Source organism: Nicotiana tabacum, chromosome 19 (genome assembly GCF_000715075.1).
Source record: "Nicotiana tabacum cultivar K326 chromosome 19, ASM71507v2, whole genome shotgun sequence".
Classification (NCBI taxonomy): domain Eukaryota; kingdom Viridiplantae; phylum Streptophyta; class Magnoliopsida; order Solanales; family Solanaceae; genus Nicotiana; species Nicotiana tabacum.
Window position 1 is genome coordinate 133111799 of NC_134098.1, and position 17860 is coordinate 133129658.

Below are 17860 nucleotides of genomic sequence, written 5' to 3' on the forward strand. Positions count from 1 at the left end.
TTGATGAAAATCTTCAAACAACTGAAATAACCATCATAAATATATCAAAGTAGAGCAATAATGCTAAATTTATAAGGAAATCAAAATTGATAATATGGGATGAAGCGTTATGGCTTAGTGTCAAACGATCGAAACAATTTTCCAGAGTTCTAAAGATATATTACATTTCAATGAACCGTTTGGTGGAAAATTAATGGTTTGGGAGATGATTTCTGTCAAGTACTACAAGTAGTTCCAAAAATGACAAAAGTAGAGACTGTAAAAGCTATAAAAAAAGATTCAACTGATAAGAAATATAAAGTAAGAACATATCCAGTATTCAGTGACTTATTTATTCGTGTAGGAAACGAAAAAAGTATCCAATAAAGATGCTTTGGTTCTTCTAGAATATTTGGTTACCAACCCTAACGAAAATAGTAGTGCCTTTTATAAAAGAAATATTTCTATCATTAGATTAAAACATAATTTGTAAATTGTATAATAGAAATTAAAAAGCTATCTTCGCTAGCAGAAATGAATATGTTGATCAAATAAATGGTTGATAGCAAATTTTATGGTATAAACAAAATATTTTTCAGTTTTTGACTCATCCGAAGGTGATACCAATAATTACTGCCAAAAAGAATACTTAAATACTGTAATACCAAATGACCTTCTACCATACAAGTTTGTTGTCAAGTTTATTATTACTTACGTTCAATGTATATGTAATATACCCGTCATCCTACCGAAAAACTTAGATCCACCGAATAGCTAATGTAATTACACACATATAGTATATACAAGTTTTGACAATAACATCATACATGCAAAAATTATGATACTGGTCAATGTGCTTCTAAGTATATTTTTATCCCTAAATTCAACTTTTATCTTCCGAAACAAAAGAATATCTCTTTAAATTTGTGCGAAAATAATTTTCAGTATGTTTATGTATTGCAATTATAATAAATAATCATAATAGTTTCAAATCTTAAGGGAATTCTCTCCCCCCCCTCCCCCCTCCCCCAACAAAGTTAGGCAAGCCACTTAGCTCGAGTCAAGCTCAATTAATCGGTCACAATGCCTTTCCCACGAATATCCGGCTCTGAATAGCCTAAATCTAGCCAAAAGCAATTATACAACGTAAATATAACTACAAGTAACTAATTTAACTAATTAATTCGAAGCTAAAACATGAAATTAGGAAAAACGCCCAAAAGTAACATCCTATTTCTTGAGGGGTACCTTGAAGTGAGCAAGTAGCCGTGAGAATGAAACCATAGGGTATGGCATGCGTTTTGGTGCCAGTTAGAACCCAATCAAGAAGCTGGATGATAAAACCAGGTCAATTGATCTGCCTCCCACTATTCAAGCATTCCATAAGGGCCAGGTCCATGAAGGTGGAAATGTGCCTTCTTTCCTTCCCGGACAACACAACATTGTTAACAAATTCAAACAGCATTTTGTGAGCATGCCTCATCTCACTTTTGTAAACAGCCTTGGGCTGAAGCTCTTCCTCATTGTCAGCAAACTTCCTTGTAATGGCAAGTGAAGTGGGGAGGTTTTCTAGGCTTGGCCATTTTAACTTTTTGTAATCATTGAACCCTTCATCAGGTACTCCCAGAATCTCTCCCAATTCCTTATCATCAAAGCTCACAGACACCCGCTTCACCACACTGGTGACTCTGCCATTTTTTATCTCACAATTTTCCATGAACTCCACAATCTCAGTTCTGGCAAGCTTTCCATCCATAAGAAGGACTATTTCCTTCCAACCCTACAGTTGTAGTTTTTCCAATAGCATCATCATGTCTGCTTCCTCCAAGTCCCTGAGGAGTCTACCCTTCAAGATGGTTCTTTTCCCAAACTTAACCATCTTGTTCACCTCTTCATCAGATTTCTCTTCTTCTTCACTTTTTTCTTTCTCCACTACTTTCACTTTTCTAGATTTCATGGCAAACCCGGTTCTTTTTGCCAAGGTAGAAGGCTTTGCAGACTTTGTCTTTGAATGAGACTTCTTTTTGGAAGTCTTTTTTTCTTTGCTTTTAGAGTCACAACCTCCACCTCTTCTGCCTCCTCTTTATCATGAAGGACCAAGTCCATCTCCTCAATTTCAACTGCCTCAACAGGCTCACTCACTTTCTTCTTTCCCTTTGCAACAACTTTTCTTTGACTCTTTTCCAAGGCCTTTTCAAGTTAAGCCTCACTCTGCTTCTTCTGACTCCTTCTACTATTTCCTCTTGTAGGAGGAGTGTCTAAAGGGATAGAAGAAGCAACCTTTCTCTTCTTGTTTGCCCTAGCAGTTCCAGGGATTTTAACTCCTGAACTCTTCTTTCTTTTTGGATTGTATTTGTCAGACACTCGTTTCAACATATCTTCGAGGGGTTCCTGCATAGATGAAACATGTTCTTGGAAGCTCTTCCTTAACCTAATCAACCCTTCAGCAGCATTTGCATCTCCAGACCCACTACCCTCTTTATCTCTCAAATTTTCTTCCCCCCCACAACAGCATCCTCACGCCACAATACCATAGGTCCAGTCTCCTCAGTCAATTGAGCAGGAGTAGGTAAAGATTTAACCACTCCTTCTTTTCCCTTTCCCCTCACATCACCTTGAGCACCCTCACTCTCTTTTTCTTTTTTTCTTCTTATCTTTACCACTAAATTTCCCAGATTCAGCGGTTTCAACCCCAACCATAGTTCCTACCAAACCAAACCTATTCTCTAGATTATCAGCAACCTCAGAAATTTTCTCAGATGTAATCTTAGAACCAGATGTTATCTGCTCTGTTTCATATGAAACCTGTTTCAGATGAAACAATTTCTTCCCCCTCAGTTGCAGACTTAAATGATTCTTTAGATTTCTGTAGTTCTTCTGCCTGACTTGCTTTTAACTGCTCATTAATTTTCTTGATTTGTTCTGTCACGACCCCAATTCACCCTCCGTAGGATGTCGTGATGGCACCTAGTCTCTAATACTAGGTAAGCCTAACAAATTGCAGAATAACATAATAAGAGTCTGAAACTCAAACCTCAATAGCTATAATTAATGGAAACTACAAGTCAAAGAACTAAAATCTCCCAAAACCTGGTAGAAACAAGTCACAAGCTTCTAAGAGAAATACTAATTGTCTCTATATATTTGAGTCAACTAAAGTAAGGAGAACAACATGATAAGGATAGAGGGGGACTCCGAGGTATGCGGATGCTGGCAGATATACCTTGAAGTCTCCGCACACAGGTAGCTCACTGATATCCGGGCTGGTAAACGGTACCCGGTTCTATACAAAATGATGTATAGAAGAGAAGCATGAGTACACCACAGCGGTACCCAGTAAGTGCCAAGCCTAACCTCGGTAGAGTAGTGACGAGGTCAGGTCAGACCCTACTAGAAATAATAGAAAAATATGACAGAGGATATAATAGTATAATGAAATGACTGAAGAGAGAACAACACAACAAAAAGACGTAAACAACAGGGGCGCTCTCGAGATACCGTCTCGTAGTCCCAAAAGTAAATGCTCAACAGGGGATCTCCCGAGATACCATCTTGTAGTCCCAAAAGTAAATATGCAAGAAGATCTCCCGAGGTACCATCTCGTAGTCCCAAAAGTAAATATGCAGTACAGGGGGATCTCCCGAGAAACTGCCTCGTAGTCCCAAAATAAATATGCAGTATAGGGGGATCTCCCGAGGAATCGCCTCGTAGTCCCAAAGTAAATATGCAGCAGGTAGTCGGAGGAACAATAAATTTTCAGCAAAAATCTTACAGTTAAAGATTTATATCAAATCAAAGAAAGCAGGTAATTCAGTTAAGCATGTTGCACATATTGCAAGTAAGAGTTAAGGCACGTAGACATGTGATACTAGGCTAAACATGATCACTACATATACTAAAGCAACTCAATTAAAGAATTTAAAAGAAGACTACTCAGCAATAACCGATATTTCCAAATTTAGCCCGTGTACGCACTCGCCACCTCGCGTACACGGCGCTCACATATCACAAAATGTTATAACAGTATCAAACCCTAAGGGGATTTTCCCCACACAGGGTTAGACAAGCCACTTACCTCGAATCACGCTCAATCAGTCAAGTAGAATGCCTTTCCCTCAATTTTCCGACTCCGATCTGCTCGAATCTAGTCATAATTAATTCGATTCAGTCAATACAAATTATAGGAATAAATTCCATATGAAACTACAAATTTTCCAAAAAAATCCAAAATTTAACTCAAAAATCGCTCGTGGGGTCCACATCCCGGAACTCGATAAAAGTTATAAAATATGAACTCCCATTCAACTATGAGTCCAACCATACCAAAATTATCCAAATCCGATATCAACTCGGCCTCCAAATCATCAAATCTTATTTCCAAATTCCTAGGCCCAAATCCCCGATTTACACCTCAACAACACGTAATCTAGTCGGATTATTCGATGATAATTCAATATTATGGAGTAGAAATGATCATAAATGACTTACCTCAAGAATTTCCATGAAAACCTCGCTCAAAATCGCCTAGCCCGCGCTTGAAATGCCCAAAAATGGCAAAAACTCGAAAACCCTCTGTTTTTGTACTGTCCAGGGGTTTCCGCTTCTGCAAGATTTTTAGCCGCATCTGCGGTCTCGCAGATGCGATAATTCCTTCGCTTCTACGGCTTCATCTCTTCTGCGAAGCCGCCTGGCCCCCCCTTATTTTTGCTTCTGCGATGGAATCTTCGCATGTGCGACGCCGTTTCTGCGGACCACCCGTCCGCACCTGCGACCACTGCCTCACCAGCCCCTCGTTTGCTTTTGTGCTTGGCATGCTCGCTTCTGCGAGCTCGCACCTATGAGCCAATTTCTGCAGGTGCGATTGCATCAGATGGCAGAAACTTTCAGATTTTCTTCTAAGTCCGAATTCGATCCGTTAACCATCCGAAACTCACCCGAGGCCCTCGGGACTTCAACCAAATACACCAACAAGTCCTAAAACATCATACGAACTTAGTCGACCTTCAAATCACATCAAACAATGTTAAAACCATGAATCATACCCCAATTCAAGCCTAATGAACTTTGAAATTTCAAATTTCTACAAACGACGCCGGAACCTATCAAATAACGTCCGATTGATCTCAAATTTTGCACACAAGTCATAAATGACATAACGAACCTATTCAAATTTTAAGAATCGAATTCCGACCCCGATATCAAAAAGTCAACCCCCGGTCAAACTTCCCAAAAATTTAACTTTCGCCATTTCAAGCCTAATTCCACTACGGACCTCAAAATAATTTTTCGGACACGCTCCTAAGTCCAAAATCACCTTTCAGAACTATTGGAATCATCAAAACTTTATTTCGGGGTCGTTTACATATAGGTCGACATCCGGTGACTATTTCAACTTAAGCTTTAAACCTTGGAACTAAGTGTTTCAATTCATTCCAAAATCTCACCGGACCCGAACCAATTACCCCGACGAGTCACATAACAACTGTAAAGCATAAATAGAGTAGTAAATGGGGGAACGAGGTTGTAATACTCAAAACGACCGGCCGAGTCGTTACATTCTCCCCTCTTAAACAAACGTTCATCCTCAAACGGGTTTATAATTATACCTGGAGTGATGAAAAGATGAGGATACTGACTGCGCATATCATACTCGGTCTCCCAAGTCGCCTCCTCGACCGGATGACCCCTCCACTGTACTTTTACTAAAGCAATGCTCTTCGACCTCAACTTTCTTACCTGTCTTCCCAAAATAGCCACTGGTTCCTCAACATAAGATAGATCCTTGTCCAACCGGACTGAGCTTAAGTCTCACACATGAGACGGATCGTCGCGATACTTCCGAAGCATGGAAACATGGAACACTGGATGAACTACAGTGAGATTGGGTGGAAATGCAAGTATGTAAGCCATCTCCCCAACTCTCTCAAGGATCTCAAAAGGCTCGATATACCTTGGGCTCAACTTGCCCTTCTTCCCAAATCTCATAACACCCTTCATGGGAGAAACCCGAAGCAAGACCCGCTCACCAACCATGAATGCAACCTCACAAACCTTCCGGTCTGCATAACTCTTTTGTCTAGATTGGGCTGTACGAAGTCGATCCTCAATCAATTTAACCTTTTCCAAAGCATCTTGAACAAAGTGCGTACCTAATAGCCTAGCTTCATCCGGCTCGAACCAACCCACTGAAGACCGGCACCGCCTACCATATAAGGCCTCATACGGTCCCATCTGAATGCTCGACTGATAACTGTTGGTGTAAGCAAACTCCGCAAGTGGCAAGAACTGATACCAAGCACCCCCAAAATCTATCACACACGCGCGAAGCATATCCTCCAATATCTGAATAGTGCGCTCGGACTGTCCGTCCGTCTGAGGGTGAAATACTGTACTCAACTCTACCCGAGTACCCAACTCACGTTGTACGGCCCTCCAGAACTGTGACGTAAATTGCGTACCCCGGTCAGAGATGATAGATACCGGTACGTCATGAAGCCTGATGATCTCGCGAATATAAACCTAAACCAGCTGCTCCGAAGAGTAAGTAATAACCACAGGAATGAAATGAGCTGACTTGGTCAATCTATCCACAATTACCCAAACTGCATCGAACTTCCTCTGAGTCCGTGGGAGCCCAACAATGAAATCCATAGTGATCCGCTCCCATTTCCATTCTGGAATCTCTAGCTTCTGAAGCAATCCACCCGGTCGATGGTGCTCATACTTAACCTGCTGGAAATTTAGGCATTAAGCTACATATTCCACTATGTCTTTCTTCATCCGCCTCCACCAATAGTGTTGTCTCAAGTCCTGATACATCTTTGTAGCACCTGGATGAATGGAGTACCGCGAACTGTGAGCCTCCTGGAGAATCAACTCACGCAAATCATCTACATTGGGCACACATAGCATGCCCTGTATCCGTAATACACCGTCATCTCCAATAGTGACTTCCTTGGCATCACCGTGCTGAACTGTGTCCATTAAGGACAAGCAGATGGGGGTCATCATACTGACGGTCTCTGATACGATCATAAAGAGAAGACTAAGAAACCACACAAGCCAAAGCTCGACTCGGCTCGGAAACATCCAATCTAACAAACTGGTTAGTCAAGGTCTGAACATCCAAGGCTAAAGGCCTTTCTGCTACTGGTAAGTATGCTAAGCTGCCCAAACTCTCCGCTTTATGACTCAAGGCATCGGCCAACATATTGGCCTTCCCGGGATGATAGAGAATGGTGATATCATAATCCTTAAGCAACTTCAACCATCTCCGCTACCATAAATTAAGATCCTTCTGTTTAAACAGATGCTGTAGACTGCGGTGATATGTATAAACCTCACAATGGACACCGTACAAATAATGCCGCCAAATATTTAAGGCATGAACAATAGCTGCTAACCCAAGATCGTGGACCAGATAATTCTTCTCATGTACCTTTAACTGTCTAGACGCATAGGAAATCACCCTACTGTCTTGCATCAACACTGCGCCGAGACCAATACGTGATACATCACAATACACAGTATAAGATCCTGAACCTGTAGGCAACACTAATACTGGGGCTGTAGTAAAAGCTATCTTGAGCTTTTGAAAGCTCTCATCACATTCCTCGGTCCATCTGAACAGAGCACCCTTCTGGGTCAATTTGGTCATAGGTGCAGAAATAGAAGAGAAAACCTCTACAAATCAGCAATAATACCCTGCCAAACCAAGGAAACTCCGGATCTCAGTACAGTTAAAGATTTAAATCAAATCAAAGAAAAGAGGTAATTCAGCTAAGCATGTTACACATATTGCAAGTAAGAGTTAAGGCACGTAGACATGTGATACTAGGCTAAACATGATCACTACATATACTAAAGCAACTCAATTAAAGAATTTAAAAGAAGACTACTCAGCAATAACCGATATTTCCAAATTTAGACCATGTACGCACTCGTCACCTCGCGTACACGGAGCTCACATATCACAAAATGTTATAACAATATCAAATCCTAAGGGTATTTCCCCCACACAAGGTTAGACAAGCCACTTACTTCGAATAACGCTCAATCAGTCAAGTAGAATGACTTTCCCTCGATTTTCCGACTCCGATCGGCTCGAATCTAGTCATATTTAATTCAATTCAGTCCATACAAATTATAGGAATAAATTCCATATGAAAATACAAATTTTCCAATAAAATCCAAAATTTAACTCAAAATTCGCCTGTGGGGCCCACACCTCGGAACTCGACAAAAGTTACAAAATATGAACGACCATTCAACTACGAGTCCAACCATACCAAAATGATCAAAAACCAATATCAACTCGACCTCCAAATCATCAAATCTTATTTCCAAATCTCTAGGCCCAAATCCCTGATTTACACCTAAAGAACACGTAATCTAGTCGGGTTATTCGATGATAATTCAATATTATAGAGTAGAAATGATCACAAGTGACTTACCTCAAGAATTCCTGTGAAAACCTCGCTCAAGATCGCCCAGCCTGAGCTTGAATTGCCCAAAAATGGCAAAAACTCGGAATCCCTCTGTTTTTGTACTGTCCAGGGGTTTCCTTCGCTACTACGACTTCATAACTTCTGCGGACAAGAAGTTCGCTTCTGCGGACTCTCTTCTGCGAAGCCGCCTGGCCCCCTCATTCCCGTTTCTGCGATCGAACCTTCACAGGTGCGACGCCGCTTCTGCGGACCACCCGTCGGCACCTGCGACCACTGACTCATCAGCCCCACGTCCGCTTCTACGTTTTCCATGCTCGCTTATGTGAGCTCGCACATGCAAGCCAATTTCCGCAGGTGTGATTACATCAGATGGCAGAAACTTTTAGATTTTCTTCTAAGTCCGAATTCGATCCGTTAACCATATAAAACTCACCCGAGGCCCCTGGGACTTCAACCAAATACACAAACAAGTCCTAAAATATCATATAAACTTAGTCGAGCCTTCAAATCACATCAAACAATGCTAAAACCGCGAATCATACCCCAATTCAAGCCTAATGAACTTTGAAATTTCAAATTTCTGCAAACGACGCCGGAATCTATCAAATCACGTCCGATTGACCTCATATTTTGCACACAAGTCATAAATGACATAACGGGCCTATTCAAATTTCCAAAATCGGATTCTGACCCCGATATCAAAAAGTCAACTCCCCGGTCAAACTTCCCAAAAATTTAACTTTTGGCATTTCAAGCTTATTCCACTACAAACCTCTAAATAATTTTTCGGACACGCTCCTAAGTCCAAAATCACCATACGGAGCTATTGGAATTGTCAACTGGAATGACTCTAGAAGGATCTCCAATAAACTTGCGGAGCATAGACACGTGAAAAACTGGATGTATGGACTCCAAGTTGGAAGGCAAGTCTAACTCATATGCTACCTGGCCTACTCTGTGTATGATCTTATAAGGTCCAATGTACCGAGGGATAAGCTTTACTTTCTTACCGAATCTAATAATGCCTTTCATCGGTGACACCTGTAGGAATACCAAGTCATCTACCTGAAACTCCAAGTCTTGTCGTCGATTATCTGCATAGGACTTCTGACGACTCTGAGTTGCTAATAGCCTTTCGCTTATAAGCTTAATCTTCTCAACTGCCTGCTGTACCAACTCTGGTCCTACTAACTTAGTTTCCCCAATCTAGAACCATCCGATAGGAGACCTACACTTTCGTCCGTAAAGTGCTATAGAGCCATCTAAATGCTAGAATGATAACTATTATTATATGCGAACTCAATAAGCGGAAGATGATCATCCCAGCTACCCCTGAAGTCCATCACACTAGACCGTAGCATATGCTTCAGTGTTTGAATAGTACGTTCAGCCTGACCGTCTATCGGGGGGATGAAATATTGTACTAAGACTTACCTGAGTTTCGAATCCTTTTTGGAAGGACCTCCAAAAATTAGCTGCAAACTGAGCACCTCTATTTGAGATAATAGATATAGGGACACCATGAAGTCGTACTATCTCCTTAATGTAAAGCCTTTCATAATCCTCTACTGAATACGTAGTCCTAACAGGTAGAAAATGGGCTGATTTTATAAGTCTATCAACAATAACCCATATAGAATCGAACTTACACTGGGTACGAGGTAAGACTATGATGAAATCCATATTAATCATTTCCCATTTCCAAGTCGGAATCTCTATAGCCTGCAATAATCCACCGGGTTTCTGATGCTCAATCTTAACCTGCTAACAATTAGGGCACTGAGCAACAAACTCTCCTATATCCTTCTTTATTTTGTCCCACCAGTATATTTCCCTGATATCATGATACATTTTCGTCGCTCTGGATGAACACAATAACGAGAATAGTGAGTTTCTCCTATAACCTGCTGGCGCAGCACTGCCACATTAGGAATACATAATCGACCTCGATATCTGAGGACTCCATCTCCTATAATCTCAAATGGTATATTCTCATTTTGAGGGGTTGTATCTTTATAGTGAGCTAGCACATGATCTTCATACTGGCATTCCTTCACTTCAGTTACTAGAGAGGATGTTGTCGTGTCCTGAATAGTAACTCCGGTACCACCTGAATCTAGTAATTGAACCCCAATATTAGCTAGCTCATGTAACTGACGAGCTATCTCACTTTTCTCTGGCTGTAAATATGATAGGCTATTCATAGATCTACGGCTGAGGGCATCGGCTACTACATTCTCCTTCCCCGGATGGTATAAAATATCAACATCATAGTCTTTCAGTAGCTCAAACCATCTCCTTTGGCATAAATTCAATTCCTTTTGCTTGAAGATATATTGAAGGCTTTTATGATCCGTATAGATATCAACATGAATGCCATACAAATAGTGCCTCCATATCTTTAGTGCATGAATCACAGCGGCTAACTCTAAATCGTGGGTCGGGTAATTCTTCTCGTGCTTTCTTAGTTGTCTAGAAGCATAAGCTACAACCTTACCATGCTGCATCAGTGCACAACCCAATCCAATGCTCGAAGCGTCACAATAGATAACATAACCATCGGTACCCTCTAGGAGTGTCAGAGCCGGTGCTGAAGTCAATCTGTCCTTCAATGCTCGGAAACTCCGCTCATAAGTATCAGTCCACTGAAACTTAGTTGCCTTCTGAGTCAACTTTGTTAATGGTGCTGAAAGAGAAGAAAATCCCTCTACAAACCTACTGTAATAACCTTCCAAACCCAAGAAGCTACAAACCTCCGTCGGTGTCGTGGGTCTAGGCCAAGTCTCCATTGCCTCAATCTTTTGTGTATCAACCCGGATACCCTCACCTGAAATAATATGACCAAGGAAGGCTACAAATTTCAACCAGAATTCACATTTAGAGAATTTTGCATACAACATCCTTTATTGTAGAACTCTGAGTACGGTACGTAAATGATCTGCATGATCAGCCTCTAAATGGGAGTAAACCAAAATATCATCTATAAATACAATCACGAACTAATCTAGAAAGGGTCTGGACACACGGTTCATAGTGCCCATATCTGGTCAACCCGAACGACATAACTCGAAATTCATAGTGCCCATATCTGGTCCTAAATGTTGTCTTCAGAATATCTTTCTCTTTAACCCTTTCCTGATAGTACCCAGACCTCAAGATTATCTTCGAGAAACACCTGGCACCCTGCAACTGATCAAATAAATCATCAATCCTCGGGAGCGGGTACTTATTCTTAATTATATCCTTATTCAATTGCCTGTAATCAATACACATCCGCAGGAACCATCTTTCTTTCTCACAAATAACACAAGTGCTCCCCATGGTGATGTACTGGGTCTGATAAAGCCTTTTTAAGCATATTCCTCAATTGTTCTTTCAACTCTCTCAGCTCTGCATGTGTCATTCTATATAGAGGAATAGATATCGGCAGGGTATCTAGTAATGTGTCAATAGCAAACTCAATCTCCCGCTCTAGCGAAAGGCTTGGAAGCTCATCGGGAAACTCATTAACCATCGTGATAGACTGAAGGGTTGGTGAGTCTTATTTCACATCATGTACCCGAACTAAGTGATAAATATATCCCTTTCTAATCATTTTCTTTGCCTTGAGATAGGAAATAAACCTACCTCTCGGCAATGCAGTATTACCTTTCTACTCTAGAACTGGCTCCCTAGGAAACCGGAACCGAACCATCTTTGATCTACAATCAATGTTAGCATAACAAGAAGCCAACCAATTCATACCCATTATAACATCAAATTCTACCATATATAGCTCAATCAGGTCTGCTACTGTAGAATGACTATGGACTACTACTATACAATCTTTATATACCCGTCTAGGTATCACTGGATCTCCAACAGGTGTAGACACCTCAAAAGGTTTAATCAACTTAGGTTCAATCCCAAACTTGCTAGCGACCAACGGAGTGACATACGATAAGGTGGAACCTGGATCAATCAATCCATATACATCATATAATGAGACTGGTAATATACATGTAACAACATCAGGTGACGACTCATGATCCTGTCGACCCGCTAATGCATAAATGCGGTTCTGAGGATCGCTCGAGCTAGATGCTCCACTTCTGCCTCTACCACGAGCGGTTGGTGCCTGTGAACCTTGCCTAGGGAGGCGTACTGATGATGACGAACCAGCTACAGATCCCGCTGGTTGAACTATACCTGCACCACCTCTCGTCGGACAATCTCTCATGACGTGGCCTGGATAACCACAAGTATAACAAAGACCCAACCCCACGAGGCACTGCCCGGCATGTTTCTTATCATACTGAACACATCGTGGCAAGGGTGGCCTCATCTGACTTGACTCACCCCTATACTGAGAACTAGAGGCCCTGAATATGTGGAATGATCAAATCTCCTATCGGCAAACTGAGGGGGTGCACTAGCCAATGGTTGGGCTGGATACCTCGAGTATTGTTGTCGCTGACCACCTCAAAACTCACTAGAAGGACCTGAAGATCTTGTTCTCTTACTCTGGCCCCTATCATGCTCATGATCGGCCCTCTGCTTCTTCTTACGCTCCTTTACACCCTGAGCGTATACCTGAATACGAGAAATATCTATGCCTGGCTAAAGTGAAACTGACATACAATCATTAAGCAGGTGCGGCTCCAACCCCATCACGAACCGGTGAACACGATCTTCCATCTTAGCTACAATAGTGGGAGCATACCTAGCCAAAGAATCAAACTGAAGGTTGTACTCCCGAACACTCATATTACCCTGCCGAAGGGTTAGGAACCTATCAACTCTAGCCCGTCTAAGCTCTGGTGGAAAATAATGACAAAGGAAAACCTCTATAAACTCTTGCCATACTGTTGGAAGGGCATCCTCACCTCTAGACAACTCCCAAGACTCGTACCAATTAACTGCAATATTCCAAAGTCTATAGGAAACTAGCTCAACTGACTCAGTCGCAGTGGCCTTCATTACCCTAAAAGTCCCCTGCATCCTATCGATAAATACCTGAGGGTCCTCGTTTGGATCTGCTCCAGTGAATATCGGAGGGTCCAAATTAATGAAATTACGAACCCTCGCACTGATGGCCCTATCTGCATGACCAATACCTACCTCCTAGCGTCGATCCTGTGCGGCCACTAATCGAGTCAATAGCTGAATAGCATCTCTCATCTTTTGACCTAGTGCATCTGGCTGAGGAGCTGGGGGTACTGGAGCTAGCGCTGGAGCTGGTGCCCCTCGGATCTCCTCCAGAGAGGGTAAGGTATATGAAGTCTGAGATGGAGTCTCACTATATGACTCTCCCCGAGCCCTGGTAACTCGTGGCGCTCGACTTGTAGTCTCATCATCCACGGACTTGCCCTTCTGAGCGGTTGTATCCTTCTTGGGCATCACTGAAAACATAACATAACGTTAGGAAAATGAATTCTTATAGCGCACGATCTAGGATAAGAAGGGAGGGTAACATCTTATATGTCATGCAGCCTCCTGTTTATAAGTGTGGTGCACAACACACTCATAAACAAGACTCTACTAGACACGGTCTGTAGACAACCCTAGGATGGAACTGCTCTGATACAACTTTTGTCACGACCCAAACCGATGGGCCGTGACGACTGCCCGAGTTCTACCTATCGAACACCCCTAAGCATATGTCTAAGCTACAAACATGAAATATGTTTAGGTCATGCATAACGTCTGGAAATAAACTATTGATTCATATGAACAACATACGTGGGAAAACATGCAAAATATGGTAGGGCGAGCCGACAAGGCTGCTATAGACAACTATATATCCAAAACTAGAAGCCGACAAGGCCACATACTATCCAACTATACATGACTATTTACAGACCTCTAATAGAGTGTACAACTGTATGAAGGATGGGACTGGGCCCCGTCATACCCATATGTATACAAAAGTATCGTACCAAAACTCAACAGTAGCTCCGGATCAAATGGAGCACACCAACTCTCGATGAGCAAGGATCCTAAGATGGGGGGTCGTTAGCCTATCTACATGCGCCTACGAGCATGAAACACAGACCCCCGGGCAATAGGGGAGTCAGTACGAATAATGTATCGAGTATGTAAGGCATAAAAATCAGTATATAAAAGACATGAAAGAAACATGGAGTAAAGGACTCAACACGTAAGTCTGAATAGCTCTGTGAATCATCAAACAATTATAATGTCATGTATATACGAATAAATGTCATATCATGAATATGTATATGCGTACATAACATCATCAAGCCTCTAAGGGCATCCCATCATCTCATCTCAACCACTGTGGGCGAAATCATCAATGTATACCAGCTGATCAGGTGGTGGTGCGTATATAACACTATAACCTTTTTCCATACCCCATATACATATACTATACGCATATATAACGCCATCTGGTCATGGGTCAGTATACATGCATAAATGGATACAATGCATAATGAAGTAAGTCAATAAGATCTCTCGGAATGTCATGATACCCATGAACAGACGATATGAAAGTAGGACATATGGGGTATCCAGAACATAGGCAACCCTAGTACTTCTAAGAATAAAATCATTTATGAACGTTGTGTGCTTGCTCGTTTCGTTTGTATCATATGGATCATGCCAAAAGGAAAGAAGGGATATCCTTAACATACCTCAAGTCATCAATGCAACTCAACAACAAGCTTATGACAACTAGCGCGCCAACCCTATAACAAAGAAATACGTGTACAACTTAGATGGCGGTGGTATATCACGTATCTCAAATGATAATTCGATTCTAAAATAAAACGGGTTGTATTTCCCCTGATTTTGCTACTCCCTCAAGCCTACTATAGGCTAGATACAAACACAATACAATCAGCAACTCAAAAATAACCCAACTACAATTTGGGACCTTCAATACAACAAAACTCCCAAATATACCATAACACACCCAATCAATAAGTTATCAATTAACCTGAAATTGCAACGACGAGCAACCAGCCTACTATCCTACCACATGTGATATTTTTCCACGCCCTTCATCATTCCAAACTCCATAAATAATCAGCACAATAGGCCAACACGAGTGGACTACAAAATAGTCCACTAAAAGTGAAATAAATCGAACTCACGGCTTCCGATCACCGTCCCGTGAGTTCTAAATATTAGGAAATGAATTTATCAACCTTCCTTGATATTTAAAAGCATAAATATAGAAAGTAGGAATTTTCTTAACTATTAAATACATTCCAAAACTCAAACTACAAAGAAAAAGAGAAACGATATAGCGATACTTACGTCGTAGGGATCGTTTTAATGTTATCGCTTCTCGATTTCGTGCCCGGGATAATAATCTTATTTGAAGCCCTTGTAGAGAGCTTAAGGGTAAGGTTAGGGGTGTTACTTGTTCGTGATCTCTATAAAATGGAGAAAGAGACGAGATAAGGGATGTAAATATCCCGTTTTGTTTAAAGTCAAAAAGGTGCTACTTGGCACCCTCGCATAGGCCCTTCTTCAGACGCTTACATTCTTTAATCTGGATGTCGGTTAAGAGCGTTGGAAACTAAATTCCAAGACCTTCAAATTTTTATATAATATGTCCCAGAAAGACCCCATATAGAACTCGAAATGTATTGCTCAAAAAGCTTTGTTACAAGGCAAATCCTTAGTCGGTTTTTCCGCAACTTTAATCCGATTTTTTCCAAACTTTATATTTTCTATCCAAACATCATATATATCCATATTATGACTTTAAACTCATTTAAATTATGATTAACAAGTATCATATTCATTACTTCACCTTGGGACGCACATGTGTAACAAGAGGTAACTCTCTCAAATCTGAAAAGTTTTGGTTGTGTTGCTTATGTGCATGTAAACTCTAATGATAGAGATAAGCTTGATCCTAAAGCCAGAAAATATTTCTTTATTGGCTATGGTGATGATAATTTTGGTTATCGATTTAGGGATGATCAAAATAGAAAGATCCTAAGACACATGAATGTCACATTTAATGAAAATGTGATGTACAAAGACAAGTTTGAAGTAGAACCAACCAGCACCAGCAGACAGACATCTGAAACAGTTGAGTTAGAAGAAATCTCAGAAAATGAAGTGGCTAGAAAGACTACAACTGGATCTGAAATTGAAGATGCCGAACCAAAATCCGAATCTAGATCAGAATCAGAACCAGAACCAGAGATAGAATCAGATGGAGAACCAGATCTGGAGTCAGGACTTGAATCAAATTCGGGATCAGTTAATCCTGAACCTACATTAAGGAGATCTAAAAGAGTCACGAATGCTCCAGATAGGTTAACTCTCTCTCTCTCCACTATTTACTTCTGACTGATGTTGGAGAACCAGAGCATTTTGTTGAAGCAATGCAGGTGATAAGCTCTGATAAGTGGAAGCTAGCCATGAAAGAAGAGATGAATTCTCTTCAAAAGAATAAAACATGGATACTTACAGAGTTACCAAAAGGAAAGAAGGCATTGCAAAACAAGTGGGTGTACAGGGTCAAGGAAGAGCATGATGGTAAGAAGAGATACAAAGCACGATTAGTAGTAAAAGGCTTTCAGCAGAAGGAAGAGATTGACTAAACCGAGATCTTCTTTCATGTAGTCAAATTAACTACTATCAGGTTGGTGCTAAGTATCGTAGCTGCAAAAAAATTGCATTTGGAGTAGCTAGATGTTAAAACTGCTTTCTTGCATAGTGACCTTGAAGAAGACATCTAAATGAAGCAACCTAAAGGTTTTCAAGTTTCTAGTAAGAAAAACCTTATGTGTAAGTTGAAGAAGAGTTTGTATGGTTTGAAACAAGCAACCCGACAATGGTACAAGAAATTTGATGGATTCATGCATAATAATGGTTTCACACGATGTGAGATGAACCATTGTTGTTATATCAAAAATCTTGATAAATCCTATATTATTTTACTGTTGTACGTTGATGATATGCTAATTGCAAGATCTAGCATAAATGAGATCAACAGGGTTAAGCAACAACTGGCGAAGGAGTTTGAAATGAAAGACTTAGGACCAGCTAAGCAAATGCCTGGGATGGGGATTAGCAGAAACATGTCTGAAGGAACATTAAAATTGTCTCAAGAAAAGTACATACAGAAGGTACTAAGCAGGTTCAGTCTTCATGATGCAAAGACCAGAAGCACTCCACTCGGAAGCCATCTTAATTTGTCGAAGGATCAATCACCTAGATTAAGGATGGAAGTACATATCCAAAGTTCCATATGCTTCAGCAGTAGGAAGTTTGATGTATATTATGGTTTGCACTACACCTGACATAGCCCATGCAGTTGGAGTTGTCAGTAGATACATGTCAGATCCAGGAAAGGAGCATTGGGAAGGTGTAAAATAGATATTGCGATATCTCAAAGGCACCTCAGGTATGACACTTTGTTTTAAAAGCAACAATATTATCTTACAAGGTTTTGCTGATGCAAATTT